A 17,373-nucleotide genomic window follows, 5' to 3' on the forward strand; every position below is an offset into this window, starting at 1 on the left:
GTATCATAATGCTCTTATACAAATATTTGATGCAGCCAAAACTGGAATACTGTTTGGTTCTGATCATACCATTTCATAAACTTTATTGAAGAGTTGAAAGAAGGGCAGGAAATGGCAAGCAAAATAATTATGGGGCTGCAATAATGAAATGTTATGAGGTTTAGGACTTTTAGTTCAGGAAGAAGTTGAGTGCGGGTGGGAGGGGAAAGATTTGTTAAAGGTTTATACAACTATGCAGGATGCAGAAAAAGTGGGTAGAGATAAGTTATTCTTCTAATGTAATAGTAGAATTTGGTGTCATCTAATCAAACCAATTGGAAGTGGATTCAGGACAGACTAAAGAAAGTAATTTACATAACACATTACAGAATTCAAAGCCTAAATATGTGGTGATGGGCATTAGTCAAATTAATGCAGGATTGCTCTGTCAATGGCTACTAGTCATTATGGCTTTATGGAATATGCATTTTTAGGGGAAGCATGCCAGTGAAAACTAGTTGCTGGAAGGCAACAATGATGGAGGGCTATTGCATTCCTGATTCCTAGTTGTAGGCTTCCAAAAGGCATCTGGTTGGCTATGGTAGGAAACAGAAAAGTGGACCTTTTGATCTGATCTAACGGGTTTCTTCTTAGGTTGTTAAATTACAATGCTGTAACAGACGTAAAACTACAACAAATATTAAACAAGTACCTGGAATAAAATGGCCTTCACCTCTAAAACAAAGGCTCAAAATACCCGGAGAACAGTCAGTCAATTATTTTATCTAAGTGGCTTAATTTTACTTTTCAAAATCACAAAGTGTAGGGAAACATATAACCCAAATCTAGCTTCTAAAGGCTTTGAATTCGTAAAATAAATATAAGGTTCTCAAATATGTCCCAATTGTTAAACCATTCATGATCAGGAATTGAGTTCATGAAGTACAATATTTCAACAAACAAGAGCCATCACTGTCAGTCAGTTCTTCACTCCCAACTACTACATTTATTCTTATAATTCAGCAGGAAACTCATTAAAAAAAAACACACACCTCTAATTACTATCTATTTACACAGAAGTCAAATTTGAATTTGATTCTTCTGATACTTTCAGGTCTATTTTTTTTTAAATCAAAATTGTTTTCCTCCTTCCCCCTTCAGGTTATGTATTGTACATTGAAAGTAAAAGACATTAACAAAACATTGCTGCTAAGGACAACAAATGCTGCTCTCCAACAGACAGCAGGGGGCACTGATATCTTGCCCACAATTGAAAAAATAAAAACAAAAAATCACTATTTTAAATATATATTCTCTAACTCACCATACACACATTTAACAACTCCATGAAAACAAGCTGCATTGGTAAATATTTACAAAAAGAAAGCAATAGCTACAAAACCAAGTCAACTAAATTATACAATATAATTTGTTAGGCATTACACGTTGCCAAAATGCCCAGTATCTCACACAGAATCTTCTTTGAACAACAAGTGTAAAGCAAAGCACTAAGCCATTTGCCTAAATTATCATCATCAACTACATCAACTTTCCTCCAAGCTCAAAGCACCATCCAATATTCTTTCCTCTCCTGCTTATCCTCACAGCCACCCAGTGGCATAGGTTAGGATGAGAACGTGACTAGCCCACAGTCAAGTAGGGATGTGAACCTAGGTCTCCTCACTCCTAATGACTACGTTATAGTGGTTCTAAATGAGAAGTCATGCGTACTCTTGGAACTATAACATCGGCTGTGATTTTTCCAGTCCAGGTTTCACAAATCTTACACAACATTGGGAAAAAGATATACCTATACCTTTATACAGCAGCCCAGGGAACAGGCTTATAATAGTTACTGATCTACTTGACTGAAAATAAATAAAAGCACAAGTTCCTTCATTGTAGATCAAGTGTTCTACAATAGTCAGTAGAGCAGGAGGTGGCTACAATTGTTTGTCCCAAATGACCCCATTGTCCCATGGCCAACCCTCTGAGAGTCAAATACCAATGCTGAGTTTGGCGAAACTGGGTGTGGCCACCCTACACCCTGCACTCTCACAAGCTTGCACACACACAAGCAGACAGATCATGACCAGGGTGGGGGTGTTTAGCATCCCCATCACAACATTAGGCTCCGCCTTCCCTGGCACTGTCTAGATTTTTTTTTTTTATTGCCAGCAAATTAAAATCAGTGGGGTCATGAAGGGACCAGAAAAAGTTGCTCTGGAGACTACATCAATCCCTCAAACTGGGAGTGAGGTACATCTGTAGTTGATCTTGTTAACTCAAATGTTAGTTCATAAATGCACGACAGAGTAAATAATGACTATAGAATTTGAGCTGAAGAAAATCAACTCCAAAAAGTACTTAATATAGCCATCCAGGCCCTTCATGCATGAAAAGAATTCAAGATGTTCAGTACTCACCGCACCACTCAGTTAATGAAGGGAGAAGGGGTGAGGGTGAGAGAGAAGAGGTTTCTGGATCAATTGCCCTTAAACAGGTGAGCTTCAGTGCTGAAGCTGTCAGTGCCTACTGTCTGTTCAGCATAAACATACACAGTCCCATTTCAGCAAAGCTTCCTCTCAGGGTACTGTCCAACTACAGTGGTACCTCAGGTTACATACGCTTCAGGTTACACACTCCACTAACTCAGAAATAGTGCTTCAGATTAAGAACTTTGCTTCAGGATAAGAACAGAAATCGGGCTCCGGCAGCGCGGCGGCAGCAGGAGGCCCCATTAGCTAAAGTGATGCTTCAGGTTAAGAACAGTTTCAGGTTATGAACGGACCTCCAGAACAAATTAAGTACCAGTGTACATTCTATGCAGAGTAAACCCAATGAAATTAATATTTACATGATTTATTTCATTGGGTCTACATTACAGTGGTACCTCAGGGTAAGTACTTAATTCGTTCTGGAGGTCCGTTCTTAACCTGAGACTGTTCTTAACCTGAAGCACCACTTTAGCTAATGGGGCCTCCCGCTGCCGCCGTAGCACGATTTCTGTTCTCATCCTGAAGCAAAGTTCTTAGCTCGAGGTAATATTTCTGGGTTAGCGGAGTCTGTAACCTGAAGCGTATGTAACCTGAAGCGTATGTAACCTGAGGTACCACTGTATTAATTTAATGCCTATTAATGTCAATGGATCTACTCTGAGTAGAACTAAATTGGGCAATCTTCATTATTCCATTAAAAAAAATATTTTAAGCATGCTCTGTGCACTTTTCATCTGAGTAGATCAGAGCTTTGCAAAGTTTGCAAGAATTATTATAGACTACCCAGAATGGTACAGGGCAGTACTATATTCTTGTCAGGCTTATGTAAAAGAATTAGCAAACAAACATGAATGTGCCTAGATAAGCAATTCCAAGTCCACCCACCTTCTCCTTAGAAAAGCCACCATTACCACTGATGGGTTTGCCCACAATATTCAACTATCCCTGCAAAATGTTCTCTTAATGTTTACAATATTGGTTTAAGATGCAGGAAATGGAAATACTAAATGTTGTAATACATTTCAAACAATGAACTGCAGGCTTTCACAAGTCACTTAGGCTTGATTAATATTAGGAAGAAAAAAAATTTCTATTAAATATGAGGCTTCTCTACGCCAGACATCGTAACAAACAAAAACACTGCTACGACAATTAAACACAAATATGTAGTGCTCCAAGCTGCAGCAAGCAGTGTAGTAGTGCAAACTGTAAAATCCCAGCTGGCACTGTCAACTGATTGGGGAGTTGAGAGGGGATGTGCGAAAATTCACACTGAGTTTTTATGGAAGCCTATGGGAACCTGAACCAATAGCACTGCCCTCCTGTGCACACTGCTATAGGTATCCACACAAGAGCAGCATTAGCTGCAGTGTGCAACACAGGGGTATCCCAGTCACCCCCAGGAGCACAGCAGTGATAAGCAACTGGCAAGCGCAGTTTATGTCAAAAACACACTGCTGCTGGCTCCGAATAAACATTAACACTACTACAGCACAGCTTATCCCACCTGATGATCTGTTATTCATTGTGCAATTTTCCTTCCTAAAACAACGAAGTGTATTAACGTGAAAGTATCAAAGTGTTTTGTCTGGCATTAATCATTCAGAAAGAGTAATGCTCCTAAGTGGCATGATTTAAATACACCTCCTCCATTCCAGCTACATACCATGGACCGTAAAGTGCATGTCTTTACATGCAGCTGGTTGTTGAAATGACTCTCCTTTAAAGAGCAACACCCCAGCTCACAGCCACAATAAAATGCAAATTATGCACTGTGTTATTCAGTAAGACATTCTGCATATTTTAAAAAGCTCTTCCAATGATAGCTTTATCAGATTTTCACAAGAAGACTACTATAGTCATGGGTTTATACAAGTTCTTCACACCACCACTTTGAATTTTGCTTATGTTAGTTAAACCATATTAAAACAGTAATGGCTGTAGAAGGGAGGTACTTCAGTCAACAGTAACTGATATTGTGATATTATAAACCAAAAACATAACATTTTAAAGCAAAGTCATTAGAAGACAAAAATAGGAAGCTGGAATCATTCTGAGGGTGTGATATTCACACAACTTAAAAGCCAGTAAAATGCAAACAAGAGTTCTGTTATTTATGCTTCACCTGATACAGGTCAAAATGCTGCTATTTTTTCATTCATATTCAGTATTTGTGGTTGATCAGGTTTCTAGTCTAATTTTAAGGTCACCGCTAGTACAGAGGGTGATTTTAAACTCAACCTCCAGGAGATGAACTAACAAGCAATTTAAAACATGAAATTAAACCTTTAAGTTTATACATTTTAAAAGAAATTTCCTTCCCCCCCACCATCAGAACAAATGACACTACCACTTATAGCAGAAATCAATGGCAACAACAAAATCATAAAGGGTGAATTTTGCTTGGAAGAATCAGAAAGTGGGAGGAAATATTAAATATTTCAGATGCTACAGTTTGTGTGCAACTCCCAGGACTGAGTAGTAAAAAATATTTTATATACAAAAATCAAATGAATAGGAGGTATATAAAAAGTTAACTATGTCCACCTCAGTATAAGGTTATCTATAAGATATGTGTGGCACATTAACATAAGATATTTAAGATTTTTAATTCTCACCTTATTTACATAGCACCTTTCAAAGTTGAAGATATATACTGTGGTGTTGGATCTCTTATCAAGGAGGCCGAAGAAACTCAGAGCTTAGATTGTTGTTGTGGCTGTTGATCCAAAAACTGAAGAGAAGGGAGGAAAAAAACAACCGTTAATTCACCCACTCATGAATAAAGTGCAAGGACACTTCTAGCAAAAATCTGAGGCCTGTTTTTGACTGTGCAGAATAACTTTTACCTGATGAAATGTGCTGCAGAAAATGTATGCCACTGTAAATATAACAGTTTTAAAGTGCCACAAGATTCTGCTGTATTTGCTGCAAGAGGCTAACACTGTAACTTGCCCTCTGGAAATTGAACTGACAGGGTTTTTTGCTGCTTAAAAATGGGGCCTAGACATTTGTTCAAAAAGGAATCCGAACGTATTTTTGGAAAACAGCTTTCTGTCTCTTGGAAAGGATACTGGATTCAGTAAAACTTTTCAGACACCAACCTTAGAGAGCAAATACCTAAGTTTTCTAACAAAGAGTTGCAGAAATTTACTTGAAAGCCAGATTCCACAAAACCTTACTGAAATATACTCAGAGTCGCAAAGTGATTTCATGCTCTTTATTCAGCTCATAGTGGTGAGGAGGAATGAATAATTGTCCCCTCACAGTATCTGCTTTATATACATTATTTACACAATGGGCTGCACATGATTGGCTAATTCTGGAATTCTACTGTAAGCCAATCAGGTTGTGGATTCACTTCTATCTGGAGCAGGATTGGGTGGTTCCTGCCAACCAATCATACTGCTGCATTGTTCTAGGACCAATCAGACTGCTGCATTCTGAATCCTATTGTTCTAGGACCAATCAGACTGCTGCCTTTTGGATCCTATTGTTCTAGGACCAATCAGACTGCTACAGTTTGGATCCTATTCAACTCAGTACATAACACCCCTCCCCTCTAAGTTCCAGTCCTGCCCGGGAGGTCGCATTCATAGTCCTCAAGGTATGCCGGCGGCCTACGTGTGCGTTGTGGCCTGGGGTGTTCCCTGGTCCGGGCTCCGGGTTCTGGCTCGTGTTCCAAGGATGCTGGCTGTGATGCGGCTGTTTGGTCTGGTGCAACCGGCTCGCTCAGTCGTGGTTCTGGTTCCGGTGTCCTTTCGGCCTCACGGGTCCTCTCTGTATTTACTGATTCTGCCTCTCCTGCTGGCCCCTCCTGCTCTATGGGCCTCACTGCCCCGCTGTTCCCTTGGGACTCCTCTGACCTGTCCTCCTCCTGGTTTTCTCCCGGGAATCGTCGCCGTATCTGGTCGCAGTGGCGGCGCCAGCATTGCCCCCCATCCGTTAGCACCTCGTACGACACGGGGCCAGTGACCCTGGTGATTGTGGCGGGTACCCATGCTGGGCCTGCCCCAAAATTCTTTGCGTACACTGGGTCCTGGGCCTCGAAGGTCCGGGGGTTCCTGCCTTCCCCCACCACTACCTCATCCTGAGCTCTATCGGGGTGAAGGCGGTCCAATCTGATTGCAAGGCGCCGACCCATTAGTAGTTCAGCGGGGCTCCGGCCAGTCGTTGAGCTGGGGGTGCTGTGCTGTGCTAGAAGGAATGTGGCAAGGCGGTACTCCCAGTCCCCTTGCGTCATGCGGCGAAGGGTGTCCTTGGTGGTCCGCACCATGCGTTCTGCTTGGCCATTGGTGGCAGGGTGGAACGGCGCCGAACGGATGTGGCGGATGGCGTTCTGCGCTGTGAAGGTTTGGAATTCTCCTGACGTAAATGCAGTCCCGTTGTCTGAGACGAGAGTGTCAGGGAGCCCGTGGGTTGCAAACAGCCTGCGTAGTACCCGGATGGCTGCGGACGTGGAAGTGGACGGTACCAGTGCGACTTCCAGCCATTTGGTGTAGGAGTCCACCACTATGAAGAATGTTTTCCCCTGAAAGGGGCCAGCGAAATCCACATGCAGGCGTGACCATGGTGCTCGGGCGGACTCCCAGGACTGGACTGGGGCCCTTGGGGGATCTGGGCGGGATTCTTGGCAGGCCTGGCAGTGTTTGACCCAGGCCTCTATCTCTCCATCGATCCCCGGCCACCACACATAACTCCTGGCAAGGGCCTTCATTCTTACTACCCCTGGATGTGTCTCGTGTAGGGCTGTGAGGACCCTTTTGCAGAGGGGCTGGGGAACAACGACTCTGCTTCCCCATAACAGGCACCCCTTGTGGGCCGACAGTTCATGTTTGCGGGTTGTGTAGCCGGCGAATTCTGGCCCGGGGCTGCTGCTGGGCCATCCCCTCCACACCCAGTCCAGGACCCGGGAGATGACCCTATCTTTCTTGGAATGGTGTGCAACTTCTTGTGCCTGAATGGGGCGGTCGGGAAGCAGCTCCAGGCTCATAACCTCTTGTGCAGGTGCTGGGTCAGGGCCTGTTTCCGGTAGTGGTAGCCTGCTGAGGGCGTCCGCATGGCCCATCGCCTTCCCAGGTCGGTGAATCAGTGCATACTGGTAGCTGGCAAGGAAAATTGACCACCTGAGGACGCGAGGAGACAGCACTTGGGGGGTCTGCTTTTCGGGGGCAAACAAGCCAAGCAACGGCTTGTGGTCAGTCACCACGGTGAAGGGCCGCCCGTACAAGAAATCATGGAATTTTTTTACTCCCTTTACGATTGCCAGACCCTCCTTGTCGATTTGCGAGTAGTTCCGCTCGGTTGTGTTGAGTGTCTGGGAAAAGTACGCCACCGGTACCTCTCTTCCATCCGGGAGTTGGTGCCCCAGGACAGCTCCAATGCCATAGGGTGAGGCGTCGCATGCTAGCACCACCGGCAGCCTCTCGTCGAAGTGTGCCAAGACCGAGTTTGAGACAAGCAAGTCCTTGACTGCCTGGAATGCGGCCTCCTGGCGCTGGCCCCACACCCAAGGGGCCCGCTTGTCCAGGAGTCTGTGTAGGGGCTCCGCTACCGCCGCCTTGTGGGGAAGGAAGGAATGGTAAAAGTTCAATAGTCCCAAGAAGGCCTGAAGTTCAGTCTTGCTCTTGGGCGCTGGGGCATCACAAATGGCCCGTACCTTGTCCCCAGTCGGGTGGACCCCTTCTGCGTCCACCATAAATCCCAGAAAGTCCACCTGAGGCACTCCTAGTAGACATTTTTCCCGCTTCACCTTGAGACCCGCCGTCTGGAAACGGTGCAGAACGGTGCGGAGGCGGTCCTCAAACTCCTCTGGTGTGGGGCCGGCAATCAACACATCATCGAAGAAGGGGGTGACGCCAGGAATCCCTTTAAGGAGAGAGTCCATTATATTCTGGAATATGCCTGGTGCCACGCTGACACCGAATTGCAGCCGCTTTACCCTGAACGCTCCTCTGTGCGTCACAATCGTCTGTGCCTCTGCTGTGGCCTCATCTACTGGCAGCTGTTGATATGCTTGGGCCAAGTCCAGCTTGCCAAAAATTTTCGACCCAGCCAGGGTGGCAAGGACATGGCTGACCACTGGCACTGGGTATGCGTGGGCCGTGAGGGCCTTGTTTATGGTACATTTGTAGTCTGCGCAGATGCGGACCGAACCATTAGGCTTGACGGGTGTGACGATTGGGGTTTCCCAGGGAGCATTAGGCACCGGCTCCAGCACTCCTTGCTCTACGAGTCGGTCCAATTCCTCGTCTATACGGGGTTTCAAGGCGAACGGGACCCGGCGGGCCTTGAGCCTGACCGGTCGTACTGCGGGGTCAAGCTGTAGCGCAATGGGGGGGCCCGTATACTGTCCCAATTTCCCATCGAAAACCCCTGGAAATTCCTTGCATATGGCGTCCACGTCCACTTGTAAGCTAGTGTGGTTCACCCCGGTGACAGCTAGCCCCAGTGGTCCAAACCATGCCAATCCCAGTAAGCTAATGTAGGGGCCCTTGACCACAAGCAAGTCCAGTTGCCGCGTCCGCCCTCGGTATTGCACCCTGAAGGTCCCCACCCCCATTGTGGGGACCTTACGTTTCTGGAAGTCCCGGAGGGTGAATGGGGCCGGCCTGAGTTTGGGACCCCCAGTGGGACACAGTTTCCTTAAGGTCCTTGCCGAGATTATGGATAGAGTTGAACCCGTGTCAAGCTCCATGCGGCATGGGGCCCCCTCTATCTGTACCTCTACATAAATTTTCTCTACGTTGGGGTGGGGCAACTGGTATACCTGGAAGTCCGTGAGCTCCGTCGAGTTGCCTTGGTGCGTTGGGCCCCGGGACCTGGGGCTCTTGGATTGGTCATCTGATGCCTGGTGTCGGGTGGGCCGAGCCCGACACACCCGGGCGATGTGTCCCGATTTTCTGCACTGCCTGCACTCTGCGTTGCGGAAACGGCAGGTCCTCCTCTCGTGACTCTCCCCGCAGCTTGCGCAGTTCCCTCCTTCTCGTCGAGGCAGCTGTGGTCTGTGCGCTGCTTGAGTGCGCTGCTGTACTCGGTGCACCTCCTCCCTGTCGGATCCTGAGTCGTCGGTGAGGTCTTCATGGTGGACCCTCGGTTGGGATGGCAGGCTCGGCCGTGCCTCTTGGGTCGACCTCTCGGCAGCTTCTGTTGCCAGGGCCTCCTCCAGAGCGACCTGGAACGTTAGGTCCTTCTTAGCGTAGAGGCGCCGTTGCAGCTTCTCATCCTTCAGGCCACCGACGAGGCGGTCACGAAGCATGTTCTCCAGCTCTGAGAAGTTGCAGAACCGGGCGGCTTGGCGGAGAGAGGTCACAAACCCAGTTATGGTTTCCCCAGGGGCTTGCCGCTTTGCGTAGAAGGCATTTCGACGAGCCACCACTGAGGGCTGCGGCGAAAAGTGCCCCTTCAGCTGTTCCATTATTGTTTTGTATGGAACAGTAGCGACGTCTTCAGGCGCAAGGAGAGCCCGGGCGATTTCAAACGTCTCCTCTCCGCAGACGCTGAAGAATATCGCCCTCTTCTTGGCGTCTTCTTCGTCGGTGACCCCTTTGGCTTCTAGGAGGAAGGTGAAACGGGAGGCGTACGCTTCCCAGTCTCCAGATGCTGGGTTGAATGGCGAGAAGCTGCTGTTGGCTGCCATTCTGAGTTCCTTGTGCCCCGGAGCTGAAGCCTGGATACACGGTGCGAGGCAGCGGTGCGGCAGTTGGCGGTGCTGCGGTGCTGTGTGTGGCAGTCAGCTCAGCGGGATCCCATCCTCGTCGCCAGTGAAATATACTCAGAGTCGCAAAGTGATTTCATGCTCTTTATTCAGCTCATAGTGGTGAGGAGGAATGAATAATTGTCCCCTCACAGTATCTGCTTTATATACATTATTTACACAATGGGCTGCACATGATTGGCTAATTCTGGAATTCTACTGTAAGCCAATCAGGTTGTGGATTCACTTCTATCTGGAGCAGGATTGGGTGGTTCCTGCCAACCAATCATACTGCTGCATTGTTCTAGGACCAATCAGACTGCTGCATTCTGAATCCTATTGTTCTAGGACCAATCAGACTGCTGCCTTTTGGATCCTATTGTTCTAGGACCAATCAGACTGCTACAGTTTGGATCCTATTCAACTCAGTACATAACACTTACGATTTAAGACTCCTAAAGCCAAATGAAAATAAAAATGAATCATACGCAGAACTCTAGATTCATTTTTCATTTCCTAACTTTTACATCACTCCTGTTTTTAGCAGCATGACAGGCTCTCTTTTTTGCACACTTTATTTTATTTAGCCTGATTTTAATTACATTTTAACACAGCTCTCTCTTTCTAGCTATAAAGCCTTGATGATATGGTGCAGCACAAAACAATGAATGTCCTGCAAGTCAGAATGTAACCCAGTGGGAGAGCAGACGACAGTCAGCTGCACTTCTACTAAAAGAATGCAGTAAAGTACCACAGAAGCTATACACGAGCATTCACAAAGTTTTCGCAATGTTTCAAATGTAGCACTGGTTATCTACTTTGGAGCAGGCTGACCCGTGGCATGTGAAAGCCACTGTCCAATGCACTATTACCAGAAAATAAGCATTTTGGATATACAAAACGCTCAGATATGTCAACACATGGTGATGAATTGTATTGGCATGGCATAAGAACAGCCTATATTGTCAGATGCCACACAGCAATGGCATTCAACCCTGTGGAGAGTGCAGCATTAGGCAGAGAGGGCACAGCAGATACAAATGCAGGGACAATTCACCTACACATTCTCTTTAAGGCATTTTGGCCATCACAGAGTCAGCTGCATTGACCTATTTCTACCTGACTAGTATCTGTTAGCATCCAGTCACGGATCAAAAATGACAAGCGGCCTAAGAGGACTTGTACCAGCTGCATGATGCTACTGCAGTTACAGCACAATACCAGCTAAAGGACTAGGATGGGGCAGTGTCTCATCTTACAGAACAAGGAATGTAGGAGCCACCCCTTTAAAACAAAGAAAGTGTCAGAAAACAAGTCACAAACAAGTGGATTTGTACTGTATACCATATATATTTTTAAGTTCTCTATACATATTAATATTATTTTTAAAATAAACCATACACCACCTTATCTCAAAATATAATTAACACACCCAACAGGAGAGCAATTTTTAAGTAATAAAATGTCATTATACATTAAAAGGTTTACTTCTCTGTTGGGATGCACAAGCTTTCGGATGAAACCCCCTTAGGGAGGGTTACAAGGGATCAAATCATGCAAAACAATCCAACAACATTTTCACAACTGTACAACCCCTTATTTAGAATTAAGTATACAAGTCGTTTTGTCCATCTACATTCTAAAATATAGACCACTGCTGTTCATCAGAGGTCTGACAAAGGAGAAAAACCCATCAGATGGCTGGGACGCCACCACCAAGAATTCCCTGGCCTACACCAAGTTCTGGACAAGTGGATTTTTATTGGTGATGGCAGATCTCAACTCACAGGCAGGAGAGTGTATGGCGAAGTCCTCTTTCATGCAATTATCAGAAAACTGCATGAAATAAATTATATTTCAGAAAATTATATGAAATAAATTGCATTAATTATCAGAACAGGAAGCAGGTATGTTCCTTTTTCTACCACACTATTTTACAAGACACACAACACTCATGTTTCCCTGGACAGCAAAAGAAGAGCTAAACTTTTTCTTATAGAAATTGTGGGTCTATCAACCCGTACACACCTCCATATCTTACACACAAGATGGGAAGACTGTGGCCTTTCGATTTCCATTAGCCGAAGCCAGCATGGCCAGTAGTCGGGAATGATTGGATTTATGTTCAGTAAGTTCTGGAAAGCCACAGGTTCCTCACCTCTGCCTTACACCCCTCATTTCTCTGCTTAATTTGGATGAATTTCATATGGAACCTTCTACAAAATGTTTGCCTGTGGAAGCCCCATTTAAATAAACTTGGGGCAAAAGAAATGTGCTGATAATTGCTGTTTCTTGGTGGAATTACATTGGAAAAGATCCAATGGATCATTAAATCACTATGATCATTTTCTTTGTAAAAAAAAAAAAGTGGAATTAATGCCACCAATGTCAATTTTAAAAGATACTCACATTAGATAGTATCTAAATTGATACTGGGGAGCATGAGTAAAAAAATCTGAGTTTTACAAACTCCCATGAAAAAGTCTGCATGTGTTAAAAATGTTTTAAACACTTGTTTTTAAACCGTTTTTTATAATTTTAATATTTCTTGCAACCTGCTCAGAGGTTTTATTACAATCAATCAGTAAAGTATACACATTTTGTTATTTAATGAAATAACATTGTGGTTTCACATGTAAAAGTTTATTATCTTAAACAAAACAAAATATGAATTTAGAATGGCATTTTTCCATGTCATATTCCAGACATATCAACGTAATGTTGATACTGTGTATTTTGACACATAGATAAAAGCAGCCCAAAAGCTGTAACTGGAAAGGGTTTGGCGTTGTTGTTGTTTACAATTTAAATATCACAGTAAATCTCCCTTTGGGGATAATAAAGTATTCCCAGCTTATCTCTGTCACAGTATGGTGGTGGAGTTTCTATACAATTCACATTTGTCCCCAATAAAAGGCCCAGCCTACAGCAAAATCCTATACTGATCTACTTAGAAGACGGCCCTAGTCATTGATGATTGCTCCCAGGTAAGTGGGCACAGTATAGTAGTCTCCCTGTTATTTGAACTAAATGCACAAATTGCATTTAAACACTTAATCACTCAACAGCTCGTATGTCCAGTGAAGAACTCAAGAAAATGCTCAACATGTCCCACAGGCAGAGCCTCTTACCGAATTATGCTTCGAAGCTAGCAAATATTTCAGACAACATTCACTATTATGGCAGCAAAGGAAAGGAAAAGTGAGGTCTGCTCTTGCTCCCACCGACACCAAAGTAAGTATTGCCTCTGGCTGTCAGCAAGCAAAGAACCAGATCATGTGTCGCATTTCACAAGATAGCTTGTTCTACTGTAAAATACATTTGATGTGATTTAAAAAATAAGTTGGGGAGCGGTTTTACATAATATCCTTTAAAATAAAAGCCCTTTTGGTTAATGTTTCCATAATGAGCTCCAGGGGGGAAACATGCAATTGGCTTTCCAGACATCTCAATCACACATCTAAAGCATTCCTGGAAGCACATAAAGCCTCGCATTATAAACAAATCAGCATACAACAAGATGTACCAATACTCCCATTATGCAATACAGAGACTCACATTCTGTGCCATTAATTCTATACGGCTGTTTCACTTTCCATACTACATTCTTGTCCGCCTTCTGTTTTCGGTCTAGTGGCTCGGACACACTGGCCCAAAACAAAAATTGAAGAGAAGGTGGTGCAGACTGGAAACTACATGCAGCTTTCCTTTATAGCACTGCCCTGGTTGGCTGGCTGCATGAAAGATTTGGGCCTTCTCAGTGTGAGAAACTGCTCCCAAAAGCCAATCAGATGAGGCTTGGCAGACAAAGTGAAACCTGCCAGTTCAGCTGCACTCCATCAGAGACTATGAACATATTTGTAGTACATGAGCTAAAATACTGGGGGGGAAAGGTACTACATTACAAATATTTCCAATCTTAGAACTATTAATGGTTTATATTACTTGGATGTTTTGTTTTGATTTTCTTTCCATTTTATCTCTGAACAATTTGTTTGATGACACAGTAATTCAACTTTTGAGTGTGGTAAAATTTGTCTGTTAAATATATCCTGGAAATGGCAATGTGAAACTATAAACCATTTTCAATACTGAAGTATTTTTATTTTACATTTTAAATGCATTAACAGTAAAAGGCCTTTGCTGTTTCCTCCATTTAATGTTATCATTAAAAAAGTGAAACTAAATTTTAAACAAAAAACCACTGACCAATTACCTAAGCACTAACAATAAAATAATTTGGAGTTCAAGTTGGTTTTATTTTCTCTAAACTTTTTCTCGAGAGGACATTGGAAATATCCCATAACAAAATGAAGTCCCATTCGTGCCAGTGCATTTAGCACTAACCTTAATTTATTAAGTTCTGTCATTCTAAGTTGCAAACTTGCAAACTAAAAAAAACCCCAGTCTCTTCAGCTTCTAAATACTTTCCAAGCTTTACATGCAACTCTTGCCTTAAAATAGTTTAACACTCAACCAAAAGCACCAGACTGCAATAGAAATGTTTCAATATAAATTCTGAAGCAGCTTTAAGAAGCACAAATATTTCCTGGCTCACTTAACACCACACACCCATGTTATCTTTATGCAAATTTCACTGTCTATCTAACCAAAATCTATTTGTGGGAAAATGAACCGACATGATTCAGGATTAACTTCCTTACGTTTTCGGGGGTTAAAAACAAAGACTAGAAGCATGTTATCAAAGACAATTAATTACTTTTAAGACTATGCATTATTGTCAAACTTGGTGAAAATTTCAGAAACTGGGATGTAAAAGTCAGTCATATAACAGCATGGCCAGAAGACTCATTCCAGGAAACAGCAAGTTCATACTTCTGCACCTTTTTTTTTAGGACTGGAACCCCTTATGTTCCTGCAGTATTGGGATGCTTTGAACAGTTTATACATAGTTGTAATGCAAAGGTGCATAGCTTTTTACAAATACACACAAGGTACAACCATTCATACAATAAACATATGATCAACATATGTCTCAAAAGCATGTAGGAAATCAATTTCAGTGTGAGGGCCAGATTCCTTTAGTCCCTAAAGGATCTAGTTTAAATCCTAAAAAAAGAGGGTTTTATGGGCAGGAGGGAAGAGTTCATGATAGAGAAGACAAAAAATTGAAAACACTATTAGCAATTTAATCTCACATTTTAAAGAAAATCCTGTTCTTGCTGTTTTCAAATAAACAACTGTCACATTTTTAGTCGTCATTCCAAGCACTCTTGGGTGGCCCACTAAACAGAAGATGTCACAGAGGGTTTCTTACTTTGAAAATACCAAACTTCACACACAGACAGCAACTGTGGTTGGAGAGATAAAGAAGCTTCTCCACGTTTTTAAAAGGTAATGGGGCATGCTATCTATCATAAACAGGCCATTTAGCTAACCTATTACAGCTGCAAAGGGAACTAGCTGCCCCATACACGTCCCAAAGTTGATAGAGGAAAAAGCCCCCACCATGCAGAATTTTACAGGGCAGGAGGTGGAGCAACAAGACCATTTCTCTCTCTGACGTTATGTTCACTACTAAAAAGTGTTAGCAAACATCTCAAATAATTACTAACCATCTACAGAAAAGCTTAAGAACTGCAACTTCTGACTCAAAGTACAAACTGCTACTGATATGACAGAAGTGCTGTTACGTGCAGCAGCAACTGACACCTTCCATTTCAAATCACATGCAAATTATGTAAATCAAATGCAAAAAAAAAAGCTGCAGCACACAAAACACACAGCTTAACAAGTTGCTCATCCCTGCAGTAAAGGCACCATTTGAGGTATCCCAGTCACTAGAAAAAAAACGCACCTGAATGGACGATGAATACTGTCTGTTACCATGGCAGCCCGATCTAATTACATGACTGATCAGGGCTAGTGAGTGCACTGAAAACCTACACCATTGACATGTCTCTACATGATCACTCGCGTGTACACACACACACACACACACACACAGAGCAAGCTGTAGAAAATCTATCAGTTTTTTTGTCCTGTGTTACACAAGTGATGAGAGTAAAGCCATCTATTTAACAAAACTGACCTGCAATTTTTTTTAAGGAAAGATAAAAATGACAGCCTCGTATGAAAATGTATGCTTCTTAGTTGCTCAAAATAACTCTAGCAATACAGCCTCTCTCTCTCTTTCAATTATCTCTTCCTCATTCATAACCCCTGTTCCTGAGAGCAATAAAACTAGGCTGTCCTCACCAGCCAGACAAACAAATCCACAGTCACAGAGGAAATCTGAATTTGCTGTTAAGTGTTTCATCAGAAACTGAAACAGGACTGCCTAAAATGTCAGCAAAGTAACTGTCTATATTCAAACATATGTAACTAACTCTTAGCTGCATAAAATATATAAGAGGAACCACTAAATATTTAATTACCTGTATTGTGAAATATTTTCTATCCATATTGAAAGATAAGAGGATCCACAAACTCAAGGGATGCATCTGCACAATTGCATGTGTAAGCGAGTGCATAAACAGATAATTGTGCAAAGCAGTATTTTGCATAACATGTCAAGTTGTGGGCTTCTGCTCCCCTCCAATTGTACCATGGATTCAGAATCACAGGGGAGAAATATTATTTTGGAAGAGTCCCTATTGCATACCATACGGTAAACAAAATAAAAATAGCTTGTTCTTGTTGTCCACATAGTGTGGCATTATATAACAAGCTTTGAATTTGCTCTTTTCTATCATTGCTCTCTCATAATTTTACCTGCTTTTTTTAAAAAAACAAAACCCCCAAACATATTCAATACTGCCTTTTTAATGTTATGTTATTTTCCTTGCTCGTATTCCAGTAGCTGCCAACGTATCTAGAAAAAAACTCAACCGCTTCTTTAGAGAAATACAATTATGCAGGCAGATTATTCATGCTTTGAAAAAATTAAAGCGAGCTTAACTTTTTAAAAAATACATATTTTTGTACGAGACGGAGAGGGCAGCAGGGCACTGGAGGCATGTAACAAATTGCAAACAGTGTCAGGCTCAGAAATCTATCTCCCCCCGCCCTCCCCCTATTTAAAAAGGGGAATCTTGCCATGTCCAGAGATGAACCCATCCGTTCCTGGAAACCAGAAAGAATCTCGAGAGAAATCTCTTGGAGAAACTGGACTGTGCGTATTTTCTTTGCCGGGAAAGCCTGGAGGAAGGCGAGAGGAAAACAGCAGGAGCTGCCTTT

At 43.2% G+C, this 17,373-nt stretch overlaps 1 protein-coding gene across 20 annotated transcripts in view; it reads right to left on the reverse strand.

The window, feature by feature from the left end:
- ATXN1 (ataxin 1) overlaps positions 1-17,373 on the reverse strand; it is a 226,022-nt gene that overhangs the window by 189,211 nt on the left and 19,438 nt on the right. For 15 of the 20 annotated variants that reach the window (XM_081015292.1, XM_081015291.1, XM_081015283.1 and 12 more), the window contains one exon: positions 5,096-5,211. The gene's annotated coding sequence lies outside the window, so the exon portion shown is untranslated. Of the gene's footprint in view, positions 1-5,095; positions 5,212-13,731; positions 13,868-17,232; positions 17,335-17,373 lie in introns of those variants that run through there. The other 5 variants (XM_081015285.1, XM_081015294.1, XM_081015287.1 and 2 more) reach the window with 2 other exon arrangements.

This window comes from Podarcis pityusensis (assembly GCF_964106645.2).
Source record: "Podarcis pityusensis genome assembly, chromosome: 7".
Lineage (NCBI taxonomy): Eukaryota > Metazoa > Chordata > Lepidosauria > Squamata > Lacertidae > Podarcis > Podarcis pityusensis.